The sequence below is a fragment of the Schistocerca americana genome, chromosome 11, assembly GCF_021461395.2.
Source record: "Schistocerca americana isolate TAMUIC-IGC-003095 chromosome 11, iqSchAmer2.1, whole genome shotgun sequence".
NCBI classification, from domain to species: Eukaryota; Metazoa; Arthropoda; class Insecta; order Orthoptera; family Acrididae; genus Schistocerca; species Schistocerca americana.
The window spans coordinates 164,667,460-164,693,356 of NC_060129.1; the positions used below are offsets into that span (position 1 = coordinate 164,667,460).

A 25,897-nucleotide genomic window follows, 5' to 3' on the forward strand; every position below is an offset into this window, starting at 1 on the left:
CGATGTAAATTCACAGATAAATGAATGTCTTTTGACACATTTGGCAATGCTGTTCCTGGCAGTCTGGTTGACTTTGCATGTGCATAGACCTGATAGGCTAAGTTCAGTGTTTATTAAATCAGAAATGGTGCAACAGATCAGATTTTTAACTGTTTTTCCTCAGCACAACCTACCCTGCAACATCTGTACTAGCTTTTCCGCTTGTTTCTGGCCACCCTGTGTAAGGACGGACGGACTTATCCAGTCCTCATGGCATAAATTTGTGTTGTAATGGAACATTGCTTTTCCTTGACAGCTTTCAATGGGAAGACACAATGACAGAGCAAGAATTTATGTATATAGTATCAAATGTAGTACATTCTGGGGGTTTTCTATGAAATTAAATATTCAGTTTTATTAATGACAAGAAAGCAGTCTTCCTTTTTGTTGATTTTCAGCTTTAAGTTCAAGTATTTGTGTATCAGTGCTTTGTGAATTTAACTTTAAAATATCCTTGTGCCACATTAATCAAAGATGACTTTATGACAAAAGTAGAATGAGAAACTATACCGAGGAAGTCAAACATATATGCAGAATCTGGTCTATCTTGTGTTGAAAGACCAATACAGGAATAACAATAGAGGAAATCTATATAATTATCTGATGGAAGAGTCTTAGATGACAGGACCTGTGCCAAGATGCAAAGCAAGACTACTTAGATTTTTTTTCAAGAACAATACCCAGCTGTGTGAAGTAAGACCAATTGCGGTGAGTATTGGGATTATTGCTAGATAGATGTTGTTGGAAGATGAACGAGAAGAGAACTGAAAATTTTGAGATGTGGTATTAGAGATGGCTGCTGAAAATTATGTAAACTGATAAGATGATAAATAAGGAGTTCCCCTGCAGTATTGCCAAAGCAAAGTGAGAAACGCTGACTGGAAGAAGAGGAAGAAGAGGTAGGTGATAAGATACCAGAGAGTAATGCCTATGTTACTAAAGGGAACTGTAAAGTGAAGAAACTTAAGGGGAAGACAGATATTGGAATATAACCAACAGATGATTGGGGATGTTACATCTACATCTACATGGTTACTGTGCAATTCACACTTAAGTGCCTGGCAGAGGGTTCATCAAACCATTTTCATACAACTTCTCTACCATTCCACTCTTGAATGGTTTGTGGGAAAAAGGAACACCTAAGTCTTTCCGTTCAAGCTCTGATTTCTCTGATTTTATTATGATGATCATTCCTCGCTTCGTAGGTGGGTGTCAACAAAATATTTTTGCATTAGGAAGAGGAAGTTGGTGATTGAAATTTCGTAAACAGATCTTGCCACAAAGAAAACCGCCTTTGTTTCAGTAACTGCCACCCCAACTCAAGTATCATATCAGTGACACTGTCACTTCTATTGCGCGATAAAACGAAACAAGCTGCCCTTCTTTGCACTTTTACGATGTCCTCTGTTAATACTATCTGATAAGGATCCCATACCGTGCAGCAATATTCCAACGAGGACGGACAAGTGTAATGTAGGCTGTCTCTTTAGTGGGTTTCTCGCATCTTCTAAGTGTTCTGTCAACAAAGTGCAGTCTGTTTTGCCTTCGCCACAATATTATCTATGTGGTCCTTCCAATTTAAGTTACTCATAATTGTAATTCCTAGGTATTTAGTTGAATTGGCAACCTTTAGATTTGTGCGATTTGTCATATACCCAAAATTTCAGATTTTTTTTAGTACCCATGTGGATGACTTCGCACTTTTCTTTGTTTAGTGCCAATTGCAACTTACATGATACAGAAATTCTCTCTAGATCAATTTGTAATTGGAGTTGGTAGACTGATGATTTTACTAGATGGTAAATTACAGTGTCATATGCAAACAATCTAAGGGGGCTGCTCAGATTATCACCTAGATCATTTATGTAAAGCAGGAACAGCAGAGGGCCTATGACACTACCTTGTGGAATGCCTGATGTCACTTCTGTTCTACTTGATGATTTACCATCTATCACTACGAACTGTGACCTCTCTGAGAGGAAATCATGAATTCAGGCACACAACTGAGACGATACTCCATACGAACGCAGTTTGATTAATAATCACTTGTGGGGAACGGTATCAAAAGCCTTCTGGTGCAGGGCTACTCTTGAGATGAACAGGTTGTCACAGGAAAGGAATTCGTTGTAAGGAACATCAAATGAGTAAAGGGTGTCCCTATCACACATGCCAAAATACATGTGTGTGTGTGTGTGTGTGTGTGTGTGTGTGTGTGTGTGTGTGTGTGTCAGATTTTCGAGAAACTGCAAGAAGATTTGGACAGGGTAACATTTATTCCAAGATAAATCTCATAAAGTGGTTGTGGCAACAAAACTGGAGGTTTTATAGCTAACACAGATGCATTCTCACTCACTCACTTTCTTTCCAAGCACCACCTGGAAATAAGGGGTAGTGGAAAGTAAAACTTGTCGTAGTAACAGATGTACCCTCTGCCACACACAACTCGTATGTAATGTGAATGTAGAACCAGTTAGAGATCAATAGGCAGGGATATGGATCGTAAATCACATATTTACTATGAGACATATATTGGAGAAATTCTAAGAGTTTAAGGAACCCATTTTTTTCAACATGAGAGTATTCACAGACTGTCATTGCATAACAGTGCGAGAGTGTTAAAAAGATGTATGTGGCCAAGAATGAAGGTGGAACTGAGAGAGTGAGTTCCAGCAAGTTTAGTGTTCATACGAGTTTGGGGCAAGGGTGTGATATTTATGCAAGACAGTTCAACATAATACTTAAGCAAAGGCACTAACTTCGATGGGAGATTCTGTGTTTGAGTATATTAGATAGTCTGTCCCAGCTGTGCAAAGTCCAAAGCTGAGATGGTGCACACAGTGGGGCCTGTAGCCAGCAGTGAATGAAAGATGGTCTGAAGAACAATGGTGAAAAACTGGTGTGGTGGTTCTTTCTTGAGAAGTGGTCCAGAGTACCTCACTGTACGCTGTGAATTTCAGATTGGCCAGCCTAGATAACTGTTGATATGTGCACACAACTTACAGCTGAATGTGAAACAATTAAGCATTAGTAGATACATAGCATTAATCTTCCCTAAAACTAAAACTGAAGTAAGTAATGTATGGTCTATTCAAAATTACTTAGATTGACACTTGGACCAGAACTGGAGGTTCAGCATACCGTATTTACTCGAATCTAAGCCGCACTCAAATCTAAGCCGCACCTGAAAAATGAGACTCGAAATAAAGGAAAAAAAAAATTTCCCGAATCTAAGCCGCACCTGAAATTTGAGACTCGAAATTCAAGGGGAGAGTAAAGTTTTAGGCCACACCTCAAAATCGAAACCAAGTTGGTCCATTGTAATATGAGACACAATTTAGGTCGAATGAAAGACGATACAGCTACAGTAGTTTGGTTCAAGTCATAAGCTTAGCAGTTAAGCTTTACCAGGTAACCATTGCTATGCGTCAGGCGCTCCATCCGTATTTATACGGGTACCCTGCCTTTTTCACGTGCTTCGTCTGGTTTGAATCGATTGCTTATTTTGCTTTGATCTGATAAGTGCCGTTTTCTTTGTTATAGGTGTTTACGTCACTCTAAGCTGAAAATGCATTACTGTACTGTGTAATGCATTGTTTGTCGCATTTTGATAGTGCGTGTTTACGGCCTGTCATCGCTCGCGGCGTGACTTGCTTTTGTGCGCACTACCGCCGCTTAAAAAAAAAGAGGAATCATCTCATTAGCGAAACAATGGCAAGAGACTGCTATTTGTTGTTACTTACACTGCTGCGTTCTTTGATAATGACCAACAAGAACCAAATGCGTATGATAGAACATGGTCTGAACGAGAGTTTTGCGAAAATTTTCCTCTGTTTGAAAATCTTTGCGGCCGCTTCTTTAGTACATCAAATTCTGCACATAAATTAGTCATCTTACATTTAAAATCTAGTCAGTTGCCGTGCTTCATTTCTGACTGTATCACTATTAGGCATAAGAATAATACGAATATAAACATGACACGATATGTATATTCTTCCGCGTTTGCTGTTGTCTCGCTCTAGTTTCGTAGTTTATTACGCAGACAGGATTAAAATGAGATAGCAGCAAACACGAAAGAATACATGGCAAAATGTTTATATTCATATTATTCTTATGGTGAAGGGAATACTGCATGTGATTCACATTTCATCAGGTTCTTATTAGCAACCATTTCTTCTCACAGGTAGGAAAAAACTTGGAACGTAGAGTTGGCCATATTGACAAACATCCCTAACAGTCTTGCCAGTCAGATTTTCGTAGTACATTGAAATTCTGCTACATTCGAAGATGAACAATACGGAATTTGTACTTACTTTGTTGGATAATGTATGAAAATGCAGTGGTCGAAACTCGGGGCGGAGAAAAAAAAAGCTCGTCTTCTACCTTTTTTTTAAATTTATTTACTGATGCAGAGGTTTTGGCGCCAGTATTTATCTTTGTACCCACAAAGCATGCTTGTGTAGCGCTACATATATTCGATGGCAGAAGTTAGTTGTGGCGGCACCTATCAACATTTTTCAGAACTTCCGCTTGCTTTGCACTCGATTCTAAGCCGCAGGCAGTTTTTTGGATTACAAAAACCGGAAAAAAAGTGTGGCTTAGATTCGAGTAAATACGGTACACTTGCCCTATCCTACACAGAACAGACATGTCATCTTCCATTTCCTTCATCTCATTCAAACATGTATACTAATCAGTGTACAAAGATGAAACCGGCATAAATTTATTATGGAGGAACTGCACTATGTATCTATTTTAGTTTTATTTGCGGCAACAGATTTTTAAGTTGATATAAGGGAAGTTTATGAAAATGTATTTTCTAGTCATTCTTAACCCTCCCCCCTTCTACCTGCATGAACCATGGACCTTGCCGTTGGTGGGGAGGCTTGTGTGCCTCAGCGATATAGATAGCTGTACCATAAGTGCAACCACAATGGAGGGGCCTGCTGAGAGGCCAGACAAACGTGTGTTTCCTGAAGAGGGGCAGCAGCCTTTTCAGTAGTTGCAGGGGCAACAGTCTGGATGATTGACTGATCTGGCCTCATAACACTAACCAAAACGGCCTTTCTGTGCTGGTACTACGGATGGCTGAAAGCAAGGGGAAACTACAGCCATAATTTTTCCTGAAGGCATGCAGCTCTGCTGTGTGGTTAAATGGTGATGTCCTCTTGGGAAAATATTCCGGAGGTAAAATAGTCCCTCATTTGGATCTCCGGGCGGGGTCTACTCAGGAGGACGTCGTATCATGAGAAAGAAAACTGGCGTTCTACAGATCAGAGCATGGAATGTCAGATCCCTTAGTCGGGCAGGTAGGTTAGAAAATTTAAAAACAAAAATGGATAGGTTCAAGTTATATATAGTGGGAATTAGTGAAGTTCGGTGGCAGGAGGATCAAGACTTCTGGTCAGGTGAATAAAGGGCTATAAATACAAAATCAAATAGGGGTAATGCAGGAGTAGGTATAATAATGAGTAAAAAAAAGGAGTGTGGGTAAGCTACTACAAACAGCATAGTGAACGCATTGTTGTGGCCAAGATACATGAAGCCCACACCTACCACAGTAGTGCAAGTTCATATGACAACTATCTCCGCAGATGACGAAGAGATTGATGAAATGTATGATGAGATAAAAGACATTAATCAAATGGTGAAGGGAAGTGAAAATTTAATAGTGATGGGTGAGGAAACGTAGTAGGTGAATATGGATTGGGGGGGAAAGAAATGAAAGAGGAAGCCGCCTGGTAGAATTTTTCACAGAGCATAACATAATCATAACACTTGGTTCAAGAATCATGAAAGAAGGTTGTATACATGGGAGAACCCTGGTGATACTAGAAGGTATCAGATAGATAATATAATGGTAAGACAGAGATTCAGGAACCAGGTTTTAAATTGTAAGACATTTCCAGGGGCAGATGTGGACTGGCCACAATCTATTGGTTATGAATTGTAGATTAAAACTGAAGAAACTGCAAAAAGGTGGGACTTTGAGGAGATGGGACCTGGATAAACTGAAGAAACTGCAAAAAACATGGGAATTTAAGAAGATGGGATCTGGATAAATTGACAGAACCAGAGGTTGTAGAGTGTTTCAGGGAGAACATTAGGGAATGATTGACAGGAATGGGGGAAAGAAATACAGTAGAAGAAGAATGGGTAGCTTTGAGAGACAAAATAATGAAGGCAGCAGAGGATCAAGTAGGTAAAAAGATGAGGGCTAGTAGAAATCCTTGGGTAACAGACATACGTTGAATTTAGTTGAAGAAAGAAGAAAATATAAAAATTCAGTAAATGAAACAGACTAAAAGGAATGCGAACAGTCTCAAAAATGAGATTGTCAGGAAGTGCAAAATGGCTAAGCAGGGATGGCTAGATGACAAATGTAAGGATGTAGAGTCTTATCTCACTAGCGGTAAGATAGATACTGCCTACAGGAAAACTAAAGAGACCTTTGGAGAAAAGAGAACCACTTGTATGAATATCAAGAGCTCAGAAGGAAACCCAGTTCTAAGCAAAGAAGAGAAAGCAGAAAGGTGGTAGGAGTATATAGAGGGTATATACAGGGTCGATGTTCTTGAGGACAATATTATGGAAATGGAAGTGGAGGTAGATGAAGATGAAATGGGAGATACAATACTGTGTGAAGAGTTTGACAGAGCACTGAGAGACCTAAGCCAAAACAAGGCCCTGGGAGTAGACAACATTCCATTAGAACTGCTGATAGCCTTGGGAGAGCCAGCCCTGACAAAACTCTACCATCTGGTGAGCAAGATGTATGAGACAGGTGAAATACCCTCAGACTTCAAGAAGAATGTAATAATTCCAATCACAAAGCAAGCAGGTGTTGACATATGTGAAAATTACCAAACTATCAGTTTAATAAGCTATGGCTGCAAAATACTAACACAAATTCTTTACAGACGAATGGAAAAACTGGTAGAAGCCAACCTCGGGGAAGATCAGTTTGGATTCCATAGAAGTGTTGGAACACGTAAGGAAATACTGGCCCTACGACCTGCCGTGGAAGATAGGTTAAAGAAAGGCAAACTTAACGTTCATAGCATTTGTAGACTTAGAGAACACTTTTAACAATGTTGACTGGAATACTCTTTCAAATTCTGAAGGTGGCAGGGGTAAAATACAGGGAGCGACAGGCTATTTACAATTTCTACAGAAACCAGATGGCAGTTATAATAGTCGAGGGGCATGAAAGGGAAGCAGTGGTTGGGAAGGGAGTGAGACAGGGTTGTAGCCTATCCCTGGTGTTATTCGATGTGAGTATTGAGCAAGCAGTAAAGGAAACAAAAGAAAAATTTGGAGTTGGAATTAAAATCCAGTATCTATCTTACCCCTAGTGAGATAAGCCTCTACAGCCTTACATTTCTCCTCTAGCCTTCCCTGCTTAGCCATTTTGCACTTCCTGTCGATCTAATTTTTGAGACATTTGTATTCCTTTCTGCCTGCTTCATTTACTGCATTTTATATTTTCTCCTTTCATCACTTAAATTCAATATGTCTTCTGTTACCCAAGGATTTCTGTTAGGCCTCGTCTTTTTACGTACTTGATCCTCTGCTATCTTCACTATTTTGTCTCTCAAAGCTACCCATTCTTCTTCTACTGTATTTCTTTCCTCCATTCTTGTCAGTCGTTCCCTAATGCTCTCCCTGAAGCTCTCTACAACCTCTGGTTCTTTCAGTTTATCCAGGTCCCATCTCCTCAAATTACCACATTTTTGCAGTTACTTCAGTTTTAATCTACAGTTCATAACCAATAGAATGTGGTCAGAGTCCACATCTGCCCCTGGAAATGTCTTACAATTTAAAACCTGGTTCCTAAATCTCTGTCCTACCATTATATAATCTATCGGAAACCTTCTATTATCTCCAGGGTTCTCCCATGTATACAACCTTTCGTGATTCTTGAACCAAGTGTTATGATTAAGTTATGCTCTGTGCAAAATTCTACCAGGCGGCTTCCTCTTTCATTTCTTCCCCCCAATCCATATTCACATACTAAGTTTCCTCACCCATCACTATTAAATTTTCACTTCCCTTCACTATTTGATTAATTTCTTTTATCTCATCATACGTTTCATCAATCTCTTCGTCATCTGCGGAGCTAATTGGCATATAAACTTGTACTACTGTGGTAGGCGTGGGCTTTGTATCTATCTTGGCCACAATAATGCATGCACTATGCTGTTTGTAGTACCTTACCCGCATTCCTATTTTTTTTATTCATTATTAAACCTACTCCTGCATTACCCCTATTTGATTTTGTATTTATAACCCTGTATTCATCTGACCAAAAGTCTTGTTCCTCCTGCCACCGAACTTCACTAATTCCAACTATATCTAACTTTAACCTAACCATTTCCCTTTTTAAGTTTTCTAACCTACCTGCCCGATTAAGGGATCTGACGTTCCACACTCTGATTCATAGAACGTGTTTTCTTTCTCCTGATAACCATGCATGTGAACAAAATCTTAAGACTGTATCATATTTTCATCTGCTGCAAACTGCATCTCTATTGGAGATATCAACTGCAAAATAATTTGAGTTAAAGATTGCATATGATGCTCTTCTTATATGAGTTAACGTTAGTGGTAGCCCCTAGGACTGAGAAAGACAGAAGACTGGGTATACAGTTAATGGGTCATTGTGTTTTCTGATCAAACTATATACTTATTAGGAACACAACAGAAAATTTAAGACTGTTAATTGAGCCCACACTACACTCAGTAGTGTGGGCATGTCAGCAACTGGCAGGCAATGCAGCAGACTCACCTGCAGGAGGAGGGGCAGTGCAGCACAGTAGTGCGGCTGGCGATGGGACCCAAGCGCAGCAACTGCCACAGCAGGTGGGACCGGAGCAGCACACTGCCACCTCCTGCAACAGCAGCACACTCCACACTCACAGCTCACACATGCTTAACTCTAACTTGCTTCCAAGCTTACGTTTACATCACTTTTGGGTTGAACAGTTGGCAGTACCTCAACTGAATCATCTCTTACCTCACTTGCACAGAGTTATTCATAACTGCCTCCAAGGGCTCAGAAGATGCCTGTTGGGTTACTAACCTGACTACAGCAGATGTTGAAAGTGAACGCCATTCATCTCCTGGCACATTTGGACACTGGTCAGCAAGTTGCTGGAGGCCGATCAAAACTGCACTCCTGGATTTGCTGCTATCTCATTGTAAATGTTCTGCTACAGATCTTGAAGACTCTGAGAGTTGTTGCAGTATGCCTCAGACTTGAGGGGTCCCCTCACAAAGCAATGGCACACTGACAGATCAGGTGACCTCCGTGGCCAGCTAGGGCCACGACCAGACTCAACTCTGCTAACAACTTTGTCAGACATGAAGACTGTGTAAATGTGCTCCTGGGCTCAGCCAGCTGTATGGACCGTTGCGAGTAACTTTTCTTCCTCTGTTAATACTTCCACAGGTGTGGGATAGCAACTTGACTGTCACCTACAATATGGCCTGGCCATTAGGAGTGATGATCAGGTGCCATTTCTTTTCATAGGAGGACCCCTTAGGTTGTCATCGTCGGCACCCTTATAGCACAGCAGTATGTCAATGATATTCTAAGCTCCATTTTGTTGCCCTTAATGGCAAGCCATCCTGAATTACAGTTCAGCAAGATAATGGCCATCCGCACACGGCAAGGGTTTCTACTGCTTGTCTTCATGCTTGCCAAATACTACCTTGGCCAGAGAGGTACGTGGAAAAGTGTGATAACAAAATACACAACCTAAGAATTGCAACAGTTACGTTGTGAACATTGAGAGTGTTTCTTTAGTGAGATGAAGACAGTTGGGATGAATTTCATTTACGTCCATTGCTGATAACAGCCTCATTATTAATAGTCAGAACTTGTTGCTCTGGTCTTCAGTCCAAAGACTGGTTTGATACAGCTCTCCATGCTACTCTTCATCTCTGAGTATCTACTGCAACCTAAATCCATCTGAATCTGCATATTGTATTCATCTCTTGGTCTGCCTCTAAGATTTTCACCCAATAAGCTGTACTCTGGTACTAAATTGGTAATTCCTTGACGTCTTAGAAAGTGCCATACCAACTGATCCCTTCTTTTGGTCAGGTTGTATCACAAATTTCTCTTCTCCCCAATTCTGTTCAATACCTCCTCATTAGTTACGTGATCTACCCACCTAATCTTCATCATTCTTCTGTTGCACCATATTTTGAAACCTTATATTCTCTTCTTGTCTAAACTATTTATAATCCATGTTTCACTTCCGTATGTGGCTACACTCCATGCAGATACTTTCAGAAATGACTTCCTGAGACTTAAATCTGTACTCAATGTTAACAAATTTCTCTTCTTCAGAAATGCTTTTCTTGTTATTGCCAGTCTGCATTTTATATCCTCCCTACTTCGATCATCATTTATTGTGCTTCACAAACAGCAAAACTCTTTTACTGCTTTAAGTGTTTCATTTCCTAATCTTATTCCTTCAGCATCACCTGATTTAATTTGACTTCATTCCATTATCCTCATTTTGCTTTTGTTGGTGTTCATCTTATATCCTCCTTTCAAGATACTCTCCATTCTCTTCAACTGCTCTTGCAAGTCCTTTGTGGTGTCTGCCAGAATTACAATGTCATTGCCTAAGTTTTTTTTTCTTCTCTCTGGACTTTAATTCCTACTCCAAATTTATCTTTTGTTTCCTTACCGCTTGCTCAAACCACAGATTGAATAACATTAGGGATAGGCTACAGTCCTGTTTCCCTCCCATCTCAACCACTGTTTCCCTTTCATACCCCTCGACTCTTATAATTGTCCTCTGGTTTCTGTACAAATTGTAAATAGCCTTTTGCTCCCTATATTTTACCCTTACCATCTTCAGAATATGAAAGAGAGTATTCCATTCGACATTGTAAAAAGCATTCACTAAGTCTACAAATGCTATAAACGTAAGTTTGTCTTTCCTTAACCTATCTTCTAAGGTAAGTCGTAGGGTCAGTATTGCATTGTGTATTCCTGCATTTCTACAGAATGCAAACTGATCTTCCCCGATGTTGGCTTCTAGTATTTTCAGTCTTCTGTAAATGTATTATGTTAGTATTTTGGAGCTGTGACTTATTAAGCTGATAGTTCGGTAATTTTCACCGCTGTCAGCACCTAGTTTCTTCAAAACTGGGTTTATTATATTCCTCTTGAAGTCAGGGTATTCCACCTGTCTTGTGCATCTTGTAATGGCTGGCTCTCTCAAGCGTAACAGCAGCTCTAATGGAATATTGTCTAGTCCTGGGACCTTGTTTCGACTTAGATCTTTCAGTGCTTTGTTTTTTTTTGTATAGGCCCTCTATATACTCCTTCCATCTTTTGGCTTTCCCTTCTTTGCTTAGGACTGGTTTTCCAAATGGTTCAAATGGCTCTGAGCACTATGGGACTCAACTGCTGAGGTCATCAGTCCCCTAGAACTTAGAACTAGTTAAACCTAACTAACCTAAGGACATCACACACATCCATGCCCGAGGCAGGATTCGAACCTGCGATCGTAGCGGTCGCGCGGTTCCAGACTGCAGCGCCTTTAACCGCACGGCCACTTCGGCCGGCACTGGTTTTCCACCTGAGCACTTTATATTCATACAGGTGCTTTGAGATCTGTTTAATTTTCCTGTAGGTAGTATCTATCTTAACCCCCCCCCCCTGCCCCACCCAGTGATATGTGCTTCTACATCCTTAAATTTGTCCTCTAGCCATTCCTGCCTAACCATTTTGCACGTCCTGTCAATCTATTTTTTTTATACATTTGTATTCCCTTTCGCCTGCTTTATTTCATGTTTATATTTCTACTAGCCCTCATCTTTTTATCTACTTGATCATATGCTGCCTTCACTAATTCGTTTCTCAAAGTCACCCATCCTTCTTCTATATTCTTTTCACTTGTCCTTGTCAATCATTCCAAAATGCTCCCCCTGAAACCCTCTACAACCTCTGGTTCTTTCAGTTTATCCAGGTCCCATCTCATTAAATTCCACCCTTTTTGCAGTTTCTTCAGTTAATTCATAACCAATAAATTGGGTCAGAGTCGACATCTGGCCCTGGAAATGTCTTACAATTTAAAATCTGGCTCCTAAATCTCTGTCTAACCATTATATAATCAATCTGAAACCTTCTGGTGTCTCCAGGTCTCTTAAATGTACACAACTTTCCCTCATGAATCTTTAACCAAGTGTTATTTATGATTAAATTATGCTCTGTGCAAAATTCAACCAGGCGGCTTCTTCTTTTATTACTTCACTCCAGTCCAAATTCACCTACTTCTCTTCCTTTCCTGCTATCGAATTCCAGTCCCCCATGACTATTAAATTTTCAGCTCCCTCAACTATCTGAAAAATTTCTTTCATCTCAACATACATTTCCTCAGTCTCCTCCTCATCTGCAGATACAGTTGCATATAAATTTGTACTACTATGGTGGGTGTGGGCTTTGCATCAATCTTGGCTTCAATAATGCATCCACTATGCTGTTCATAGTATATTATCTGCATTCCTATTCTTTTCTCATTATTAAACCTGCCCCTGCATTTCCCCTGTTTAATTTTGTCTTATAACCCTGTATTTACCTGAGCAGAATGTATGAAAATATAATTTTGATTTGCAGGTACTTAAATTTCATGCAACATATATGTAGTACAATCCAGTGGAGCATTGTTTTTGTAAGTAAAATCTCTACTATTATTACTGTTGTTGCTGTCACACATGTCAGAAGCAACTGTTACTGCTGTTGACATATCATTCCTCATGACTAATTTCCCCCCCAGGGGGTCCACAACTCTTTTGTGGATACGTGCGTGGCAAGCACGGGGCCCCGAGCCATTGCAGCCTTCTTTCTCTCCCGGGCTGCATTTCCTTTCCCTTCCCCTCCTTTCCCCTCCATGCTCCTTTCACCTTGCCCTCTCCTTTCCCTCTATTGGTGTCCTTGCTTATGTTGGCCCCCGCTATCCTCCTGGTTCTGTTGGTTTTACACTCCGGCTTTGTTGCGTAATCATCTCCTCCTTTTGGCATTCCTTGGTCCCCCTCTGGGGTTTGACCTCCATTCCAAAATTTCTCTTCCGTAGTGTGAGCCATTTGGTGAAGAGCACCTTACCTAGTGTGTCCGACGTGCGCCCTCCTAGTACATTCTACCTTTTCTTTCACGTCGTTGTCTGATGCTAGCCAGCACGGTAGCCAGCCCGTGTGGTGGGGTCGCTATGTACCCTTTTGGTTGAGCCCCCTGAACACACAGGGATCACACTTCTGATACCTGAGCTGTGACCTCCTCATGCATGCCTTGGAGTGGTTGCTCGTCATCCTGGAGCATCGGAACTCCCGGCAATGGCCGCCGTGCCAGACGGCCCTTGCTGTGGCTGGGTGGTGCCCGTGAGTAGAACCCCTGATCGGAGTGGGTGGTATCAAGGCGGACGCTATGCAGATGAAACGCATACGGGTCCAAAACTCTGGCCGTTCTTCTGTGGCCGTCTCTCTGCGTGGTACTGATTCCTCAAGTGCTGCTTTTCTTGCCCCTTCGGCCTTCCCTTCCATGGCTACCCCCTGGGAAGAGGGTCAGGCCCGTCAGCTAGGGGCAAAACCTTTCCCCCGTTATCTAGTTTGCACCAGGACTGATGGAGATACTTTCACCAGTGTCAAACCTTTATTCTTTGTGGAACACATTGAAGACAAGTTCGGCGAAGTGGACTCCCTGAGCAAGATGCGGTCAGGTTCGTTGCTGATAAAAACTGCTTCAGCTGCCCAATCTGTGGCCCTTTGTGCCTGTACCCATCTTGGCACAATTCCTGTGTCCATTACCCCTCACCAGTCTCTAAATATGGCACAAGGTGTGATTTTCACAGGGACCTCATCCTTCAAACTGATGAGGAACTTCGGGACAATCTCGGACGGCGGGGTGTTCACTTTGTTCGGTGCGTTGAGAAGGGTCCTAAAGATAATCGTATTGATACTGGTGCCTTTATCCTGGCCTTTGAAGGGGATACCCTTCCTGAGAAAGTTAAGATTATGGTCTATCGCTGTGATGTGAAGCAGTACATCCTACCTCCTATGCGGTGTTTTAAGTGCTTGCGTTTTGGCCATATGTCTTCTCGCTGTTCCCAGGACCCTCTCTGTGGTGACTGTGGATGTCCACTCCATGAGGGGAGTCCCTGTGTTCCCCCTCCTGTATGTGTAAATTGTCATGGTAGTCATTCTCCATGATCACCAGATTGCCCAGTATATAAGAAAGCAAAAAAGATACAGGAGTATAAGTCCCTCGATCGTTTAAGCTACACAGAGGCTCATAAGAAATATGCACAACTGCACCCTGTGTCCATGACATCTAGTTACGCCTTGGTTACATCTTCACCCCTTCCTCCCCCTTCCTTACCCCCATCCTGGATCCCTCTCCCCCCCTCTCCCCTGCGGCTCCCACACCTTCTCCTTTGGGCGCTGCTCCCCCTCCCCAGCCAGAGAAGTGTCCCACTCCTTCGGCGTCTGCCGGTCAAGGGCGCCTCTCCCGGGATGCCCCTTCCCGGCACCTTCCAGGTCAAAGGTCTGCTGCCGCACGGTGACCGCGAGAGCCGCGGTCTGTCAGCCCCCAGGTCGCCCGGTCTCTTTCTGTTCCTGATCTTGCTGCAGCTGGCTCCTTTATGCCACACAGCCCTCCTCGATCTCAGCATGAAAAGAAGAAGAAACATAAGTCACGGGACAAAGAGCCTCTGGTGTCACCGGAGGTCCCTTCCCCGACTTCACAACCGGATTCTGACCTGTCGTTCATGGATGTCGCCCCCTCCTTGTCGGTGATGGGTGGGGACCCGGCGGTATGACTGGATTTAGCGTGTTCAGCCCTCATTTAAACCATCGTTCTGTGGTTCTGCAATGGAATTGTAATGGCTACTATCGTCACCTTCCGGAATTGAAATCCCTTCTTTCGTCCTACTCTGCAGCTTGTGCGGTTCTCCAGGAATCTCATTTTACTGATGCTCACTCACCGACCCTCCGTGGGTTCCGTGTTTTCTGTCGAAATCGGGTCGGGCCCTTGCGGGCTTCTGGTGGCGTTTGTACGTTGGTCCGTACAGACATTGCTAGCACGTGGATTCCTCTCCAAACTACATTGGAAGCGGTTGCTGTTAGGGTCCACTTAGACTCTGCAGTCACAGTTTGCAATCTTTATCTCCCTCCTGACAGGACTCTTACACCTGCTGCCTTAACCACCCTTCTTCAGCCACTTCCCCCTCCCTTCCTCCTCCTTGGGGATTTTAATGCATATCATCCTTTGTGGGGCAGTGCCTTTCCATCTAGATGAGGTCTTCTTATAGACCAATTTATTGCAGACCACAACCTGTGCCTGCTTAATGATGGCTCCCCTACTCATTTCAGTGCCGGTCATGGTACCTTTTCTGCCATTGATCTTTCTCTTTCTTCTCCTTCTCTCCTCCCTTCATTACACTGGTCGCCACACGACGACCTTTGTGATAGTGACCATTTCCCGTTGATTATCACGCTCCCTTCCCGCTCCCCGATTGACAGGTTACCTCGTTGGTCTTCCCACCGCGCCGATTGGCCTCTATACACTGCACAGGTCGAGTTTTCTCCCTCTTTGTCGGGTTGTATTGATGATGTCCTACGTGACGTGTCTGACGCGATTGTTCGTGCTGCTAACCTTGCTGTCCCGGGCTCATCTGGACCATTTCGTCGCCGGCAAGTCCCGTGGTGGAGTACGGCCATTGCCATTGCCATCCGTGATCGCCGTCGAGCTTTGAAACACTTTAAGAGGCACCCATCCGTCGCCAGCCTTACTACCTTTAAACGCCTTCGCGCTAAAGCCCGTTACTTAATCAAACAGAGCAAGCGGATATGTTGGGAACGATTAGTTTCTTCCCTTGGTTCCACTGTCCCTCTGTCACGAGTATGGGCTACACTTTGCTCTCTCCAAGGTTGCCATCGGCAGTCCACCCTCCCAGGCCTTCACCTCCCAGATGGCATTTGTACGGACCCATTAGTTCTCGCAGAACATCTTGCGACCCATTTTGCAGTGGCATCAGCGTCAGCCTCCTATCCAGCTGCTTTCCTTCCTCAAAAACAGCAGGCTGAAGCTCTCCCCTTATGTTTCACCACTTGTGAGTCAGAATCTTACAACGAACCTTTTACTGATCGGGAATTTCTTTCTGCTCTATCTTCTTCTCATGATACGGCCCCTGGCCCAGATTCCATTTATAACCAACTGCTTCAACATCTCAGTGCTCCACAACGGCAACATCTTCTTCGGGTGTTTAACCGTATCTTGCTCCAGGGTGACTTCCCTTCTCAGTGGAGGGATAGCATTGTGGTTCCTGCCCTTAAGCCTGGTAAGAACCCCCTATCTGTTGACAGCTATCGGCCAATTAGTTTGACCAATGTCGTTTGTAAGTTACTTGAACAGATGATAGCCCGTCGGCTCACTTGGGTCCTCGAATCTCGGGATCTATTGTCCGCTTACCAGTGTGGCTTTCGAGAGGGACGATCTCCAATCGATCATTTACTTCGCTTGGAATCCGCAGTTCGGCAGGCTTTTTCCCAGCGCCGCAATTTGGTTGCAGTGTTTTTTGACCTTCGCAAGGCCTATGACACGGCCTGGCGCCATCACATCTTACTAACCCTTCATCAGTGGGGTCTTCGGGGCCCACTCCCGATTTTTATCCACCAGTTCCTGATCCATCGGTCATTCAGAGTTCGAGTTGGTACTGCTTTTAGTTCTCCACGGACCCAGGAGACGGGCATCCCACAGGGTTCTGTCTTGAGTGTCCTTCTTTTCCTCATTGCTATCGATGGACTTGTGGCCTCTGTCGGTCCCTTGGTCGCCCCTGCCCTGTATGTGGATGATTTCTGCATTTGGGTTAGTTCCTCCTCGATGGCATCTGCAGAACGGCAGCTCCAGGTGGCTATACGGCGTGCCTCTGCATGGACCCTCTCACATGGGTTTCAATTCTCTCCTTTAAAATCGCGGGTGGTCCACTTCTGTCACCGTACTACGGTCCACCCTGATCCAGAACTCTATCCCACTGCACAACGATTGCCTGTGGTTCCACAGTTTCGTTTCCTGGGTCTTCTTTTCGACAACAAGCTCACTTGGCTGCCCCATATCAGACTCCTGAAGGTAGGATGTTTCCGTAAACTCTGTGTCCTTCGCTTCTTTGCCCACTCCTCTTGGGGTGCGGACCGTTCCCTCCTCCTCCGTCTTTATCGTGCTCTAGTTCTGTCTCGTTTGGACTATGGTTGTCAAGTTTATGGTTCAGCTGCTCCTTCCACACTGCACGTGCTGGATCCAGTCCACCATCGTGGTATCCGTTTGGCCACCGGTGCCTTCCCTACTAGCCCTGTTGATAGTCTCCTGGTTGAAGCTGGGATCCCCCCCCCCCCCCCTTTCTGTTTGGCGGTCCCAGCTTCTGGTGTCTTATGCCCTCACTATCCGTTCTTCTCCCACTCATCCTTCCTATTCTATCCTGTTCCCAGACCATGGACGTCGCCCACCTGACTCCCACCCTCGGGCGGGTTTACCGGTTGGGCTGCACCTTGCGTCTCTTTACCGTGATTTTCAGCTTCCTTCTTTGTCCTGTCTTCCTCGCTCCCTCCCCTCCACCCCTTCTTGGTTACTTCCTCGGCCACGAATTCGGATGGATCTCTGCCGCGGTCCTTTTTCCGCCAAATTTTATGGGAGCTTCGGGATGCTGTTGTTTTTTACACTGATGGCTCTAAATCTGCTGATCATGTTGGGTATGCCTTCACGTCCTCTGTTGGAACGGAAAATCATCTGCTGCCACCTACATGTGGGGTGTTTACTGCGGAATTGATGGCAGTTTCCCCAGCCCTTACCTTTATTAAACAATCCCAACACAACCGCGTTTTGTTATGTACGGACTCGATGAGTGGCCTTCTTGCTATTGACCGGTGTTTTTCGCGCCATCCCTTGGTCTCTGCCATCCATGACCATCTCGCTGATATTCACCGTGCTGCTTGTTCCATTGACTTCCTATGGGTCCCTGGCCATGTGGGTATCCCGGGTAATGAGCTCGCTGATCGTTTGGCTGGGGGAGCAGTTACTTAACCCCCATTTTCTGTAGACCCTCCTGCAGCGGATTTACAGCTTCACACCAAATCCCACTTCGCACAGTCATGGGCCAATTCTTGGCAGGCTACTCCACTGTCTAATAAACTTCGTGCAATTAAGGTGACACCAGGCCCATGGCGTTCTTCCTTTTGCCTCTCCCGAAAGGACTCCACCACACTGTGTCGTCTCCGCATTGGCCATACCAGGCTGATCCATGGTTTTCTTTTGCGTGATGAGCCACTCCCGCTATGTGGTTGTGGAGCCTTCCAGTCAGTGGCCCACATTTTGGTTGAATGCCCCCTTCTTTTGGCTCTGCGTGCTAAGTACAGACTCCCCCACACTTTACCTTTGATGTTGGCTGACGATTCCCGGATGGTCTCTCTGGTTCTCGGTTTCCTCCGGGAGAGTGGTTTTTATTCTCAGTTTTAAGGTTTTTAATCTCTCTCTGGTGTTGGGGCAGGGTGGTGAGTGTTTGGGTGTCTCCCACTGTAGGCAGTGTTCAGAGATTCCCGATTCACCTCCCTGACCGTAATCCTCTTTTCTTCCCCTTTTACCCTGTTTTTACCCCCTTTTTTTAAGGCTTGGTTAGTCTTTCTATTCCCATATGTACTTTCTGCATTATAGCAGTTGTACCTTTTAAGTCACAGGTGGTCTTGCCTATGCTGCTTCAGCATAGTGTTGGGTTCGTTCTCCTGCCAACTTCCCTCATTTGTTTTTTACCAATGACAACATGACTGCCCTTTTATGTTTTTCCCTTTTTCCGTTCTATTGTTCTGACTTTTCTGAGATGTCCCGTTAGCAGAATGGAGTATATTTGAAACAAGGGACTGATGACCTTGCTGTTTGGTCCCTTAAACCTCAAACAACCAACCAACCAACCATGACTAATTTCTCAAAATGGCTTCCTTCTGCTATGCTTTTCCCATTATGCACTGCATATAGTTTCTGGCTTTCTTCTATTCTATTTTCCTAACACCTTGATTACGTGTTGCAGACAGGGTAGCATTTCTGTTTGTTTCATAATAGGATATGTGGTTGTTTTCTGGAAATTGCCTTAAATGATTGTGTCATTTTATGCTCCGAACATGCTTTCCTTCCCTCTTGAATTTCAGTATTCTATTATAAGAACGGAAATGAAATTCAGATAATTTGAATCCCCACTAAAATGTTCCATTTGAATCATGTGATGCCTGTGAAATCATTGGCTAGCTTGCTGCTCCTACTATCGTAATGCTAGTTCACAGTGGTGTCTTGTTTTGGAATTTACGTTTTGGAAAATGGGTTACAATGGTGTTACTGTACAAATGCATCTACAGAAACTCCTGAAAGTTGTTTCTTAGTGTTTCACAGAATGAAAAGATGTGGAAAATGTGGTGGCACTGCACTGGTAAATTGCTACTACCTTGACACATTAGTTTACTAACTTAATTAAAAAAGGGGCGGACTGTGAAGTTAACAATAACTTATCTGTGATATATGCTTTCCCACTGTTACAATGAAGGATTGCGTCTTCCAATGAAATTAAACTCCTTGTGAAAATTGTTGTTTTACCCAACTACATCTCAATTATACCGTAGCTCAGTTGTTTCAGCTGTAAGAAGTCAAATTTTATGAGACAGTCTACATACATCCTGGTTTGAATCTAAGCCAAAAGAACGTTTTTATCTTATTTGTAAGACAACTCAACAGTCCGAGCATATGAAAATCAAATCTCAATTACAAAACTTCGCCACTTTTATGAGACACAGAATATTGATGTGTTACATGCACTTCTATTTTCACTCGCTGTTCACCCAAGTCACATTGAAAAAGATATTATCTAGTTAATGTGACCCCACACTTTTTACTGTATTAAAAACTATGTTTTTTATCTTTGTACTGTCAAACTAGGATCCTTATTGTTTAAACTTTTGCAGTTTCATCATCTTACATAAAGATGAAGTAAGTCTGCTTCAGACACTAATGTTAGCTTACACTCACAAACATCATAGCCCTTTAATTTGTGTAACCTGAATGTTGTACACACTTTGTATCTCTCCATATAATCTCATCATCCTACACTTTGCTGTACTGTGGATGTACCATATCTTCACTACTAAATGCTTTCCAAAAAGTGAATTATTTGTTCACAAAGTGCATGCATTTATGCTGTGTGTTGTCTGTTTCTCAGACTAAGACTAATATGAAGCTATGTATAATACATCTCACAATGGAAACAACTGCTACAATTAGTTCTTCTTAACACATTTGTGTATTTTGTGTAAAACTTTTAAAAATATTTGCCCATTCCAGGATTCGAAAATGTGACCCATTGCAGTGCAGTCGAATGCACTGTCCATTGAGCCACAGAATTGCTTGATGGATGTAGTATCTCTGCTGACTGCCTTCTATGCAGGAAACCATCACTAAGTTTTACCAAGAATAATTTGTGCTTTGGGTCATAGCTCATGACTGATTGTCAACTATCTAGTTATAATATATGGACCCATTTGCAAAAAAGTTAGTTAAAAATGTTGCAGGGAGCAGGGAAAAGAATGTCCATCTTTGCACATATCGCTGCTCTAAATGGATGGAGCATAAATGCATCACTTTCACAAGGCTTCTGCTATCAGCGTTCACAAAATTCCTTTCTATTGTTACCTCAAAGTTGTATTTGCACTTTCCATCAGTAAATAGCTATACTGTTTGCAGTATGTATGTAAAACCTTGTAACTTTTGCTAACACTCCTATAACACAACTATAACTTCATCTTACTCCTAGCCTGTGATGTCATCAGAACATCAACCAACAACAGAGCGTTTTCCATCACGTAGCTAGATCTTGATATTTAATATAACAACAAAAATAGTCAGTTATTAATAATATAATGTAAATGGACAGATAAAAATCTATTCACACCACGCGGACACACACACACACACACACACACACACACACACACACACACATAGAGAGAGAATTTTCACCTGGAAAAAAAAAAAGTTTGTCATATTAAGATGAAATTGCCAATGGCAAGATTGTAAATTTCATTTTTTCCTACTTTGGCATTAAAGTGTGGTAACACTACTTTTATATTATGCCTGCTTAGTGAGTGGTCTATCTTCCAGTTGACAGTGGATTTCTTCTTTCATGTTGTCAACCCCTTTTTTTCTGTGTTCATTTGCATTTCTAAACGGGATATGTAACCACTGATTCTGAAATGTGATTACCTTGTTTGTTTATTGGGATGTTTGAATGCTATTACTGCATCACTTTTTTGCTTGTGAAAATAGAACCCTGTTCCAAGCTCATGACACACACTGCAGTCAATCTAAATCATTGCCCTGTCTCCTATTTTCAGTGACCCTCCATACCTTGCAATATTTCCTCCCGAAGGTTAGCGCCAGTACCTTGATGTTCCCGATTCATTTACTTATGAGAAGAATGCTCCTTGATCCAAATAGGAAAATTGTTGCTGACAAGAAATAATTCATTTACTTTGCATAAGAGTTAATACAAAACTATTTAAAAGCATTATTATATTTTCTACAATTTCTTTTCTCCATTTGAGCATAGTGGTCTGTTCTCTATTCTTGAAACATCACTAGACAACAGAACTTATTTCATCTTATTTAAGGAATGGATTTTTAGAAGTATTTCTGTGTGCTTTATCACTTGTTAGTGTTGGGAACATTTTTATTGTTGATAAATGATTGGAGGCTTTCCTGGCATATGAGTTGTTTCCAAGGCTCTCGGGTGCCCAGCTGGATGCGATTGTTGAAGTTCCATGATATTTCGGCGAATAACCTTTCCGCTCTCAAGCGGTTGTGATGGAACCACCTGATGATGGCGGAAAGGAAAAACAGCTGGTTCCGTTTGCTGACGGCGGAAAGATTATTCGCCGAAATATTGTGGGACTTCAATGATCGCATCTGGCTGGACACCCGAGAACCCTGGAAACATTTTTATTGTTGCTGTTGTATCTTACTTTGTTTGTTCTCATGTTTGTAGTTCTCTTTGTGCCTCTAATTACAGTCACTGATAGATTTCAAACCCAGCTTACCTGAGTATTTATTACTTTCATCTTAACTAGGCAAATTATTCTGCTCAAAATTTTATGCACAACAGTTCTACAAATACAAATGAAGCATTTCTGCCAGGAATTTAATTAAAATATCAGTAACTTCGATCCTTTAGGCTTTTTGAGTGTTAAGGTACTGGTAGGGCAGTTTAGTTTTCAATAATTATCTTGATTGTAGACAGTAGAAGAAAATTACTTGGAGTTGGATTTACAGAAAGAAAAATAGAAGGTAAAGTGGCCCAAGAAATGAAGAATGGATTCTCCCACCTGGGAAAACACTATTTGCCACAGTGCATTAACTAAAAAACAGTGGATATGCTGCTCGCATTCTTTTTCTCTGACTCTGGTTCTAGCTGAGTTCCAAAGTTTTGGGTAGGATAGTACATTTACTAATACAATCAACTGAAGTAAATTACCATAGACATCAGAATTGTTGAGCCTCTTATCTGTACTAACTGCATCATCCTTTGATTCAGGGCAATCATTGATATTTACATTATGCACTTTATATGATTTTCTCTTTTAATAATTTTGACCTCATTTTGCACTGAGCATTATATTGTGGGCCCCTTCATTTTATCACCCTTATCATTTCCTGCCTGTATAGTCTCTGTCTCACCATTATTTGCACCAGTCTCACCTATGTGAACTTACTTTCCTTTATAGCCATTTTTCAAAGTCGTGAATACCTCCTCTGCATGACATCCTGTCACAATTTCATTAATTTGTCAACCTTCTCATTTATAGTTTCTATGCACTTCATATATACATACTTCAGATCAGCAATCTTTTATTGAGATTGTGATTTCGATTCGTTGTTGTTGTTATAATAATAATAATAATAATAATAATTATCTTCTTCTTTCCTTTCTCAGACCTTAGGTCTGGTTAAAAATGGAAAGTGACGCGGACCTTGATCAAGCGTGACTTCCTTTTAACTGTACGGTATATGTTATATTGCATTTAGGAACTTTCGGGTGATTGAACATGTATCAATAATTACGGATTTCTGTAGTTGTATATATAAGTTTGGATGCAGCTGTATTGCATTGATGTACTGCTGGATATTGTGTGGTATGACTCCTGTTGTTGATAGTATAATTGGTATAATGTCAACTTTATCCTGATGCCACATTTCCTTGACTTCCTCAGCCAGTTGGATGTATTTTTCAATTTTTTCTCCTGTTTTCTTTTGTATATTTGTTGTATTGGATATGGATATTTCGATTAGTTGTGTTAATTTCTTCTTTTTATTGGTGAGTATGATGTCAGGTTTGTTATGTGGTGTTGTTTTATCTGTTATAATGGTTCTGTTCCAGTATAATTTGTATTCCTCATTCTCCAGTACATTTTGTGGTGAATACTTGTATGTGGAAACGTGTTGTTTTATAAGTTTATGTTGTAAGGCAAGCTGTTGGTGTATTATTTTTGCTACATTGTCATGTCTTCTGGGGTATTCTGTATTTGCTAGTATTGTACATCCGCTTGTGATGTGATCTACTGTTTCTATTTGTTGTTTGCAAAGTCTGCATTTATCTGTTGTGGTATTGGGATCTTTAATAATATGCTTGCTGCAATATCTGGTGTTTGTTTGATCCTGTATTGGAATCATGAATCCTTCTGTCTCACTGTATATATTGCCTTTTCTTAGCCATGAGTTGGATGCGTCTTGATCGATGTGTGGCTGTGTTAGATGATACGGGTGCTTGCCATGTAGTGTTTTCTTTTTCCAGTTTACTTTCTTTGTATCTGTTGATGTTATGTGATCTAGAGGGTTGTAGAAGTGGTTATGAAATTGCAGTGGTGTAGCCGATGTATTTATATGCATGATTGCTTTGTGTATTTTGCTAGTTTCTGCTCGTTCTAGAAAGAATTTTCTTAAAAAACCTACATTATGGACAGGTAGACAACTTATGTCGATAAATCCCCTTCCTCCTTCCTTCCTGCTTAATGTGAATCTTTCTGTTGCTGAATGTATGTGATGTATTCCATATTTGTGGCATTGTGATCGTGTAAGTGTATTGAGTGCTTCTAGGTCTGTGTTACTCCATTTCACTACTCAAAATGAGTAGGTCAATATTGGTATAGCATAAGTATTTATAGCTTTTGTCTTGTTTCTTGCTGTCAATTCTGTTTTCAGTATTTTTGTTAGTCTTTGTCTATATTTTTCTTTTAGTTCTTCTTTAATATTTGTATTATCTATTCCTATTTTTTGTCTGTATCCTAGATATTTATAGGCATCTGTTTTTTCCATCGCTTCTATGCAGTCGCTGTGGTTATCCAACATGTAATCTTCTTGTTTAGTGTGTTTTCCCTTGACTATGCTATTTTTCTTACATTTGACTGTTCCAAAAGCCATATTTATATCATTGCTGAATACTTCTGTTATCTTTAGTAATTGGTTGAGTTGTTGATTTGTTGCTGCCAGTAGTTTTAGATCATCCATGTATAGCAAATGTGTGATTTTGTGTGGGTATGTTCCAGTAATATTGTATCCATAATTTGTATTATTTAGCATGTTGGATAGTGGGTTCAGAACAAGGCAGAACCAGAAAGGACTTAATGAGTCTCCTTGGTATATTCCATGCTTAATCTGTATTGGCTGTGCTGTGATATTATTTGAATTTGTTTGGATATTAAGTGTGGTTTTCCAGTTTTTCATTACTATGTTTAGGAACTGTATCAATTTAGGATCTACTTTGTATATTTCCAATATTTGTAGTAACCATGAGTGGGGTACACTAACAAAAGCTTTTTGGTAATCAATGTATGCATAGTGTAGCGACCTTTGTTTAGTTTTAGCTTGATATGTCACCTCTGCATCTATTATCAGTTGCTCTTTACATCCTCGTGCTCCTTTGCAACAGACTTTTTGTTCTTCATTTATAATTTTGTTCTGTGTTGTATGTGTCATTAATTTCTGTGTAATGACTGAAGTTAATATTTTGTATATTGTTGGTAGGCATGTCATGGGGCGATATTTAGCTGGGTTTGCTGTGTCTGCTTGATCTTTAGGTTTCAGATAAGTTATTCCATGTGTAAGTGTATCAGGGAATGTGTATGGGTCTGTAATGTAACTGTTCAATAATTTAGTTAGATGTGAATGTGTTGAGGTGAACTTCTTTAGCCAGAAATTTGCTACTTTATCTTTTCCAGGGGCTTTCCAACTGTGAGTAGAATTAATTGCTTGGGTGACTTCATGTTGCAAAATTATCACTTCAGGCATTTGTGGTATCATCTTGTATGTGTCTGTTTCTGCTTGTATCCACCGTGCATGCCTGTTATGTTGTACCGGGTTTGACCGTATGTTGCTCCAGAAGTGTTCCATGTCTGTTATGTTTGGTGGATTTTCTATTTTAATGTGTGTGTTATCTATTGTCTCGTAAAATTTCTTTTAGTTTGTGTTGAATGTTTGGTTTTGTTTCCTTCTATTTTCACTTTTTTTGTATCTTCTAAGTCGTATGGCTAATGCTTGTAATTTCTGCTTCTTTTCATCTAATTGCTCTATCGCTTCTTGTTGTGAGATTTTACCCAACCTTTTTAGTTTTTTTTCTGACATTTCATTTCTTATAAATTGTGTTAGCTGTCTGATGTCTTTTCTCAGTTTTTCTATTCTGAATCTGTAGCCTGTGTTGCCATGCTGGTTTTGTGGGTTTCTTCTGTGTGTTGGTTTGTTCTGATCTCTGCCTAGTGTGTATATTTAGTG

At 41.6% G+C, this 25,897-nt stretch overlaps 1 protein-coding gene across 1 annotated transcript in view; it reads left to right on the forward strand.

The window, feature by feature from the left end:
* LOC124553747 overlaps positions 1 to 25,897 on the forward strand; it is a 167,090-nt gene that overhangs the window by 22,659 nt on the left and 118,534 nt on the right. The gene's annotated exons all lie outside the window — the stretch shown is intronic.